The sequence below is a fragment of the Amblyomma americanum genome, chromosome 11 (genome assembly GCF_052857255.1).
Source record: "Amblyomma americanum isolate KBUSLIRL-KWMA chromosome 11, ASM5285725v1, whole genome shotgun sequence".
Lineage (NCBI taxonomy): Eukaryota > Metazoa > Arthropoda > Arachnida > Ixodida > Ixodidae > Amblyomma > Amblyomma americanum.
In genome coordinates this window covers 6,047,727-6,058,070 of record NC_135507.1, presented here as the reverse complement: position 1 = coordinate 6,058,070, position 10,344 = coordinate 6,047,727, and positions in this window count along the sequence as shown.

Sequence of the window (10,344 nt, the reverse complement as noted above, 5' to 3'; positions counted from 1 at the left end):
TTAAAGAAGCCCACGGGGTGCAAATCAATGCGAATCAATACATAATGGCATCTCTGACAGCTGATGTTCAGCTTGAGGAAGTTAACCAACGCATTAGATAACCCTAAACCAGACTTCCCCAGCTTTTCTGGAGTGAAGTGCTTGGGTCTTGCACCAAACTGTCGCGTTGACGCGTCAGTGATTCGTTCCACTGTCAAACAACCCAAATCCGCCTCGTGCGGTGAAGCACATTTGTGACCTGTTTTTCTCGCCAAGTCAGACAGCCGGAGTTCTCTTTCTCTAAGTTTCTAAGTTCTAAGTTTCTCTTCTTCCGAAGGATCCCTTAGAGTAGTGAAAGTTTAATATGTACAGTACGTCTGTGAAGACAATAACTTGAACCCCCGTGCGAACATAGTAGCACCAACAGCCTTTGCAGGTCGAGGTGTTCGAAACTGGGTTTTCCCCCAAAAGGGAAATGAAAAATGAAAATTGATTTTTGAGTCAAGGAAATGGCGCAGTAACTGTCTCACATTTGACGGTGGACAACTGAACCACGCTGTAAGGGAAGAGGGGAAGGTTGGAATGAATAAGAAATGAAGAAAGAGGTGCCGTAGTGGAGGGCCCAGGATAATGTCGACTGCCTGGGGATCTTTAACGTGCACCGACATCGCACAGCACACGGGCGCCTTCTGCGTTTCGCCTCCATCGAAACTCGGCCGCCACGGTCGGGTTCGAACGCGGGTACTCTCGGGAGCTCAGTAGCCGATCCCGACCCTGGCTGCCGCGCTTCGATGGAGGCTAAATGCTAGAGGCCCGTGTGCTGTGCGATGTCAGTGCACGTTAAGGATCCCCAGATGTTCGAAATTATTAAAAGGGTGAAGAGGGGTTCGCGTCTCCATGGAGGCGAAACGCAAAAGGCGCCTGAGTGCTGTAGTACATACAACGAGAATGGTGCATAAATAATCAAATATTTTTTTATTTTATTTTTTGCTGCGTGGCAAATTTCACTAGTTCGGTTGCATCTCGCCAGGTTTTACCTATACTGACGCCTAACGAACATCGTACAACCATAATAATAATAATATTAATAATAATAATAATAATAATAATAATAATTGGTTTTGGGGGAAAGGAAATGGCGCAGTATCTGTCTCAGATATCGTTGGACACCTGAACCGCGCCGCAAGGGAAGGGATAAGGGAGGGAGTGAAAGAAGAAAGGAAGAGAGAGGTGCCGTAGTGGAGGGCTCCGGAATAATTTCGACCACCTGGGGATCTTTAACGTGCACTGACATCGCATCGCACACGGGCGTCTTAGCGTTTTCCCTCCATAAAAACGCAGCCGCCGCGGTCGGGTTCGAGCCCGGGAACTCCGGATCAGTAGTCGAGCGCCCTAACCACTGAGCCACCGCGGTGGGTTTTAAAATCGCGTGCATACCACGACGCTTTTCGCTCCTGAACGGGAGCATGGAGAACAGCAGGGCGGGGGAGGACACATGCATCCAAATGCAAATTTCTCCTCGAACGCTCCGCTGCGTAACAGAGGCAAACGGAATGCGCTAAGTATCGCTACTCAGGTTTTTAGGCCTGTCAGCACTCAGCACCAAACCCGATATCGAAGAGAAATTTGCGTGTTTACGTGTGTGGTAGAGATAGAGGAGAGTGAGGCAGGGGAGTTACGAGAGCCTAGGGGAGTATATAACGAGAGAAAACAAGAAACGAAGTATTTGTTTCTGCGTGCGTTTCTTTGTGCGCGTTTAACCAAGTCAGTGAGCGTGCACGTTGGCATCATTTGAGAGACGTGCGTTCTAGCAACGATGGCAGCGCGTGGGAAGCGACGCTAGCCTTACGATGCCCCCGCCGCGGTGGCTCAGTGGTTAGGGCGCTCGACTACTGATCCGGAGTTCCCGGGTTCGAACCCGACCACGGCGGCTGCGTTTTTATGGAGGAAAAACGCTAAGGCGCCCGTGTGCTGTGCGATGTCAGTGCACGTTAAAGATCCCCAGGTGGTCGAAATTATTCCGGAGTCCTCCACTACGGCAGCTATTCTTCCTTTCTTCTTTCACTCCCTCCTTTATCCCTTCCCTTACGGCGCGGTTCAGGTGTCCAAAGATATATGAGACAGATACTGCGCCATTTCCTTTCCCCAAAAACCAATTATTATTATTATTATTACGATGCCAACAAATCTCCGCGAGCTTGTGCGGATACGTCCCAGTCAAACAGAGTCCGAGACGGAGTTTGGAAAAAGTGTCTCTTCCAGAATCTTGTTTTATTTTCTTTCGTACACGTGTCTATGTTATTTCGTTGTTGATGTCACCCTTGAACTTCTAGTATGCGAGGATATCGCGAATTCCGGAAGGGGGGATGGGGGGAGACGTTGCCCATCCAGGGAACCTCGGAGAACGGAGGAATTCCGTCGTTCGTTGTCGAGGAGTCGACAAAACTAAGAAGGTTTTTTTCCTGTGACCAGCACTGCAGCTCAGGGTAGCGCAAGAGGCAACGTTTGCTTCCGAGAGACGCCGTTTTGCTTCGTGGAGATAGAAACCTATGTTTGTGAACAAGATAGCCTGGCTTTTTTTTTAATTGGTTTTTTGGGGGAAAGTAAATGGCGCAGTATCTCATATATCGCTGGACACCTAAACCGCGCCGTAAGGGAAGGGATAAAGGAGGGAGTGAAAGAAAGGAAGAAGAGGTGCCGTAGTTGAGGGCTCCGGAATAATTTCGATCACCTGGGGATATTTAACGTGCACTGACATCGCACAGCACACGGGCGCCTGGCTGTAAAAATGTTTTTTTTTTTTTTGGCCGCCACACGGTGGTTCAGTAGTTATGGCGCTCGGCTGCTGACCCGAAAGACGCGGGTTCGGTTCCGGCCGCTACGGTCATATTTCGATGGAGACGAAATTCTAAAGGTCAGTGTACTGCGCGATGTCAGTGCACGTTGATTTCCGGAGCCCTTCACTACGGCGTCGCTCATAGCCTAAGTCGCTTTGGCACTTTAAACTCCTAGAAAAAAATAATGGTATTATACGCGGTATGCATACGGTATACAGTATGGTATAGTGCGATGTGGTGTGGTGCGGCCTGGTATGGTGGTAGGCACTAGGCATATACTAGGCACTAAAACACACACCCACATATACCAGGCGTTTCATGGATCGCGAGCACAAATTTTGAAAAATCGGATTTTTGAGGTAAAGAGAAGCTTTTACGGCATTAGTAATACCTGTTTTGTTGGACTTCGGGAAACAGGGGAATAATGCTAACTAGTAAAGTGAATAACTAAATTTTAACCATTTTTAACTATTACCGATAGGCACCTGATTGCAATTAGAGATTTGTAGCCGGCCGTTAGTAGTAGCCATATCAGTTTTTAGAATTTCGAAAACGCGATTGCCCTCGCTGCTGTAACACTACAAAATTTGGCTACATCGTGACACAATGTATGTGCTTTTATAAAGCATGCAGGTAAAGCAACCTCTCCAGTGCACGTAACTGTTCGAAATAGCCAAATTTTGCGAGCCACAGCGCCAAGGGTAATCACGTTTTCGAAATTCTAAAAACTGAAATGGCTATTACTAACGGCCGGCTACAAATCTCCCATTCCAATCAAATGCCTATCGGTAATATTTAAAACCGGTAGAACGAAAGTAGTAAATGCGAGAAGCCTAGTCGATGTGGTTGCGAGGCGCAGACATCGGAGAAAAAAATAGTTTGCTGCCGTAACCTCGAAGGAATTACGCAATGTGGGCGTCCCATCTGAGGTCAGAAGTTAGTGTGATGCCTAAGTACTTACGGGCACGTGGCTTTACATGCTATGAGAGCCAAGGATGCATTCGGAGTAAATCAGTTCCCGTCTTATGAGATTCATGTAGCGTAAAACCCGGCCTATAATACAATGTTCCTTCGTTTTTTTTTTTAAATGAGTTTCCAGCGTGTGAAAATGGCGTGTCGTCTCGTGCTATATATACATGGGTCCCAAACAGTTTTGCCCTCGTCTGGCATAACAGAGCTTGGCACCGCGTGTAGGTTAAAAAGAGTTATCCAACAACTGCGGCCTCGAATCCGACTGATCTGACGATGAAAGCGCTTTGGAATATCGTCGACAAGTGTGTCAAATAACTGCCTGACAACTGTTTCTGTAAGGAGGACTGTCAACGAAGCACAATTTTCTTGGTCGTAATATTCGCTGCTAAACTATTCTTATAGCCTCTATTTACTCACTCTGCTTCGAATTACTGGTCCACATTATATGCGGGTACGTGTTATATACGGATATTGAAGGCAGTATTCGCGACAAACATATGAATGGCGCCGGCACACAGAATGCAGAGCATCACCGGCAATTGAAGACAGTCGAGGAAACTTCGAGGAAACTTGGTTTAAATAAAAGCGACGATAATTTTCTATTCCTCTGTGCTCGGGTGCGTTCTGTTCTCCCCACTCTTATATGATTCAGCACAGACACGCATACGGAGTGAGAGACAACGCAGACGTGTATTGAGGAAACGACGCTTGTGCCCACTCGCTAGAAATGGCTTAGCCTCAGCAACAACATCATCAACAACACAAAAGCGTGGTTTGATCGGAAGACTAAGAGACATGGTGCATGCTGCAGGCTGTCTGTTATAGCTTCCTCATATATAATGGCTCTCTGCAGACACAAATCATGCATTGTATTTGATATCTATGATGGAATTTCATTGCCTCGAACATGCTCAATTCGAACGTCCTGTTTATGCGAAGTGACACTGTCATCCAGTCAAAATGTCATGTATTTTAATGAGCGGAAACACCCGCAATCCGAAAACATGAGCGCGTATGCAACGATAACCCGCATAGGTTGTGCACTCGAAATTCCCCACCCTGAAAAGTGCGATTGCGCAGCGAAGTAGTCATCGTTAACAAGTACGAGTTTCTGTCCACCTTCTCAATGTCTGTACATGAGCAAGGAAAGGTGAATCGATCGACTTTGTTCGCTCCTAAAGGGAGGAATGTTCCATCTTCCTGTCCCTAAACCAAATATAGGCAGCTTAAGTGGCGACGCATGCCAATCTGGCTCGTAGGCTTAGACAGCAGCTCAGAAACTATAGAGGGCACGGGTGCCTTCGGATTCAACCTTTCTCTTACCTGGATAAACTTACCTGCTATTCCGGCTAAGCTAAAACAGAGCGCGCACGTTTCGACGTGGTGCCTGAGTTTATATCTGTCCTTTTTGTGTTTTTCATTCTTTCAACGTGCAATCAATCGCATCGGCATGTGCAATATATCCGGGTGAATAGATCCCTCCGGGATTACTCCTCACACAGACCCCCCCGCTTCCGGTCACAATGAGTTCCATAATTCATTTCCACCTGACGACGGAGGGCGCAGGAGCTCGACTCAAAATCCAGCCTGCCGAGTTTGAGCAGAGGGCTCAAGCAGTACGGCCGTGGGCGAAGCCGCTGTAGTGATACGCTGGAAAGCAGCTCAACTGCAGATTGGTGCCGGAAGAGCCACCGGTATGATTGAAGGGCTGCGTCACAAATATAGGAAAGACGTACAGCTACGGAGAAAGAAAAGCGACACAGGCTTGGTGAAAGTAACACCTGCTCCTGTCAAGCAGTTTCTCTAAAGTGGTAGAGTTATCCCTTTACGTTTTCCGTGCTTTTTTTTTTCCTTACCCGCTGTCATCACGGGAGCGTAGCGCCATCTGTAGTTTGACCCAATATCGGTTGCTATGGAGATAGCTGCAGTGGGCTGCAGTAACCTGTGTACTTGAAGCAGTTTATAATCACGGCTAAAACACGCGCGTATCTTCAACCACTCATTATACGATGCTCACATTGTGCCTATATCTACTGTCACCTTACGTACTGTTTGACCGACAGATGTAGTATTTCATACACATATTCTTCAGTGCCTCAGAATCAAGCCATTGGACTCATGACATTCAGCTCGATCCGATCGCACTGTTATCCTTCGATCTCGACCTAAACATACTAACATCTCAATTATTCAGTCTAAAATTAATTATTTTTACACGCAGTATGTGACATGAGGTACTATTAAATCAGCTCTTTACGCGGGGAAAAGTAGGTTGCTTCAACCTCTTTCTAACTCTCCACTATCAGCGAAGGCACGAGAGCTGGAGGGAGATGCCTTCTCGCCCGGCGAATACCGCCGATCGCAGCGCTGCCGTCAGGTTCTTTTTCCACTCCGGCCTTCGTTGCTGTGGGCTTTGAACTTTTGACAAAGACTACACTCCCTTGCATGGAATACGGGATAACAGCAGTCACCACCACGGACCTGTTATGTGCCCGTGCAAGCCGGTGCAAGCGTCCTACGCGCATGTACGAATCCGGCTGCTGCAAACAGCGCACGAATATAGAAGAGACAAGGAGCATGGAAAGAAGGGCACGATTCCCAGCTTCCACAACTAACGACATGGAAGCTCGAAAATGGGCGGGAGGGAGAGAGATGTAGGAGGTGAGCGTGGAAGACATTATTTCGCTTAGAATGCCATAACGACCGTCGCTGTAAAACGCCACACCAGGTGTCCTTCCTGAAAACACGCACGCGGATATTTGGTGGGGGACGTGGGTTGTAACCCGCTTGCTGTGCCCGTGATATTTGTGGGCTTCACCCTGTACAGCTTAGAAGAAAAAAGCCGCAGACGATTAGTGCGATTCATGCGGCAAAGTATGCGCTAGCGCTAGTCCTCCTCACTGACGGTGACGAGTCACGTGATCCAGCCTATAGATCACCATGTGACAGCCCGTACCCTCTTTCTACTCCCTCGATCCAATCCAGCAAATCACAGGCAGCCGCCCGTACCCACTAGCCACTCTCCCCACGCCTCGACTGTGACCAACACCCAAGTCTAGGATGATTGCCTGCCTGAAGGATCCATTGTTGTCTACGTAGACGCAAGCATACAAGACTGCAAAGCAACAACAGCTATCTACTGCCCGTGCAGACCTGCCCTGAATCAAACCTCTTGGTTTCAGCTTACGGAACCCCCTTCGTCCTTTTGTGCTGAGCTCGTTGCAGTTCAAGAAGCCCACTGCTCTGTGGCCGACATAACTATGCTCCCTGCGGCCCGCGTTGTCATCCGCACTGACTCCCTTCAAGTTGTCCGGTTGCTACGACGTGTTAGCCGCTGTCCCACGATATGTCAGGATATCCACCGGTTCGCGGCACGCATCCCGCAGCCAGTACGTATTGAGTGGGTCCCACGGGATCTACTGACCTAGCAAAGCCAGGCAGATTTAGCTACCTGCCTTGTGAATCCAAACTCATCACCACCTCGGCTCCTTCATTTGGACAATTTTACCCTCCTTTCATCAAGAAAGGAACTCCTCCGGCGCCGCACACGTGCTCTCATCCCTCCGTGTGCGGTAACCCTCCCCCGCGGTCTTATCCGTGCAGAGGAGGTTGCGCTTCGGAGGATCCGGGTCGGGGTTGCCCTCACACCAGCCATCACTCGGAAGTGGCCTCAGTACCGAGAATTGTTTCCTCGGCCAGGGTGTCCGATATGTAAACACGAGGACATTGAGGCCCCATAATATTAAAGCAGCGCTAAGCAACAAGGACGAAGAAAGAAGGGAACACACACACAGGCGCTGATTTGAAGGTGTGCTGAGGCAACAGCTTGTCTTTCTTATGTGGGACTGCCCAGCTCTCAAGCCTACAAGGATCCGGCACCTGATGGTAGCAGGTCTTTCACCAAGCAACCCTTCTTCATGCATTGCCTGGACGCAGGGACCGTACCATCATTCTCTACTGGACTTCATCAAATCAGCTAACCTTTTTCCATTCATTTAATCTCTACTATATCATTCATCACACATTCACCCATCATTGATGCCCTGGGGCAATAAATTTCGCTTAAAAAAAAAATCTTGGGGGTGTTGCTTGGGCCGTAGCGACCATGGTTTCCTCTCTTTTTCTTTAACTCTCGCCCTTTACTCTCTCCACTTTGCCTCCTTTCCCGGAGATTCACACGCCGCCACAAGCGCCAGACACCTTTTTTACTGTCAGGGTTCTAATGCTAACTCACTGAAAAAAAAAATGCGGCTTTGAGTAAAGAATATAATTACGCCAAGATGCAACAGAGAATACGTTTACAGGCGCTTATCGTCTCACGTCTTTTCTTTTGCCTTTTAGTATAAACTAGCCCGGCAACGAACTTTTCAGCAAAGAAATGCAAAATTGCAAGTGATAGGCATGGAGAGAAGCGGGCGGCTGTTCTTCATTAGCCGAGACGCAGTGACGGATATCCAAGCCGGAGCTGAATTATGCGAATGAAAGCTGGTCACTGACTTTGGCTGCAGAGGGAGCACGATATGCCGCATAGGGCAGGCAGCGTGAGTTCCTCTAAATATTTCGAAGAGGCTAGCAAGGCTTTTCGTACACCGAGTATACAGCCACAAAACTTGTGGCGCTCAAGAAAATGCGCTCGCGCCCGAACATTACTTCACGCAACATTCCTTGACACGACATGACTGCAGCATTGTTGCGTGACGCTAACAGCGGGCTCTCTGGGCTTAGGCGGCGAGCAAAGCGGGGAATACATGCATGCATGCGCTTTCTCTCTGTCTCGGTGCCTAAAGTTGTACGGGTCCCGAGTTCTACGTCACTGCGCTTCCGTCTTGCTTCTAGCAAAAATGTGGGCATTCGTTTGGCAACAGTTAAGAGCTGGTCTCAAGGAGACAGGTCGCCCTCTCCTACCTTGAATGCCGAAGCCGTGGCTGGAAAATGTCGATTTTCATCGGTACACCATAAGAGTAACAGCATCCAGACGCCTCTGAGGAAGGGCGAAGACAACGGAAACTGCAACTCGCTGGCAACGGACACAGTCGCTTCGAGAAGCACTGCTGCCAATACAGCGAAAGTACACTTCACTTGTCCCAATTGATCACTAAGAGCATGAAAGTCAAAATGGCCGCCTCTGACCAGGGTTTTCGCTTCTTTGACAGCAACACTCGAAGGCGATCCCTACCGCAGAACTACCGCTTATCGCTCATCTTGCCGCTGGTAAATAGACGGGAATAGGAGCATGAGTAGTTAGTTTCGGCGTCAAGCGCAAGGGTGGTGCCGCGCGACTGCAAGTGGCGAAGTGCCTATCGCTTTTCGCACAGGGATATCAGATCCAACAAGAACGCTTGACTGCAGATAAGAAAAATGCCACGGCATCCTCGTTGTGGCAAGCATGTGCGCTTATCACGCGGTGCTGACGCGACAGCTTCGAACCCCTGCAAGCGTCGCTGTGGTAATGCGATTAGAGATTGCGTTTTATTTGTATGCTTTTTTTTCAAAGCCGTGACGACGCACTTCAAATGCATCGCAATGGGCACTGAAGCTCCTTTGGACGTCCAAGAGAGTTCCAATGCCCATTAGGGATGGTGCGCTTCCCACACGAGGACCGTGCTCGCCGTTTCTCCAGCGGCCATACTTGTTTTTTTTTTCTTCAACGACCGACTGTCTGTAGGACGGCGCGAAACGCTCATGATGAACCGATATGAGGATCTTTCATAAGAGTGAATACGTGTCTTCCCGGCACACGTACACATTGCTTGCACGCGGTTTCATGGGCCGCATTTTCATTCCTCTTATCTTCAGTACTCAAACGGAAGCGAGATGTAAGAACTTTGCAAACTTTTTCCGCACCCCTTCGTGTCAACAACTTAGAGACTACTTGGCGCCGATCAGCGAAGCGTTTCAGGGGTGCAAGGTGCTGAGCGAAGACAGCCCCGCATTACGGAAAGCAACAGGACCCTTCCGTGCCTTCTCATTTCTTCCTCGATGCTTCCGACAGGCCGTGTTTATTTATTCTCAGTATGTTCCACTCAGCACATCTCGTTTTGTCTTCAAAGATGCGCTCTTTCCTCAGCTATGCCTAATTGTGCCCGTCGCACCTAATTTAGGAAATTCGCCTTTCCTTACTTTACTCCAGACTTTTCTGTGTGGCGCCAGTATGCAGACTAAAATTATAAATAAAATCATGCTCTGGGAGATGTTGCGACTTCGCCCAGTGGAATCTACAGTTTGTCTCAATCTGACAGGAAACATGAGGTGCATTGGACCCTTGAATACCTTTCATATTTGTTAATTGGATGCATGGCCTCAGTAAAATGAATTCCAAAAAATCAAGTGTATGGCGAACCACTTCGAGTAATTCCTTTTTCTCTCTATCTACTAAATTGTAAATTGGTTTTTTGGGAAAAGAAAATTGAGCCGTATCTGTCTCTCATATTGGCGGACACATGAACCCCCCCCCTAAAAGAAAAAGATTAAGGAGGGACAAAGAGAAGTTCTACTCAAGTTCGGAATAATGTGGATTCAGAGACGAAGCGAAGTTCACTTTTGCCTGTTTTATTAT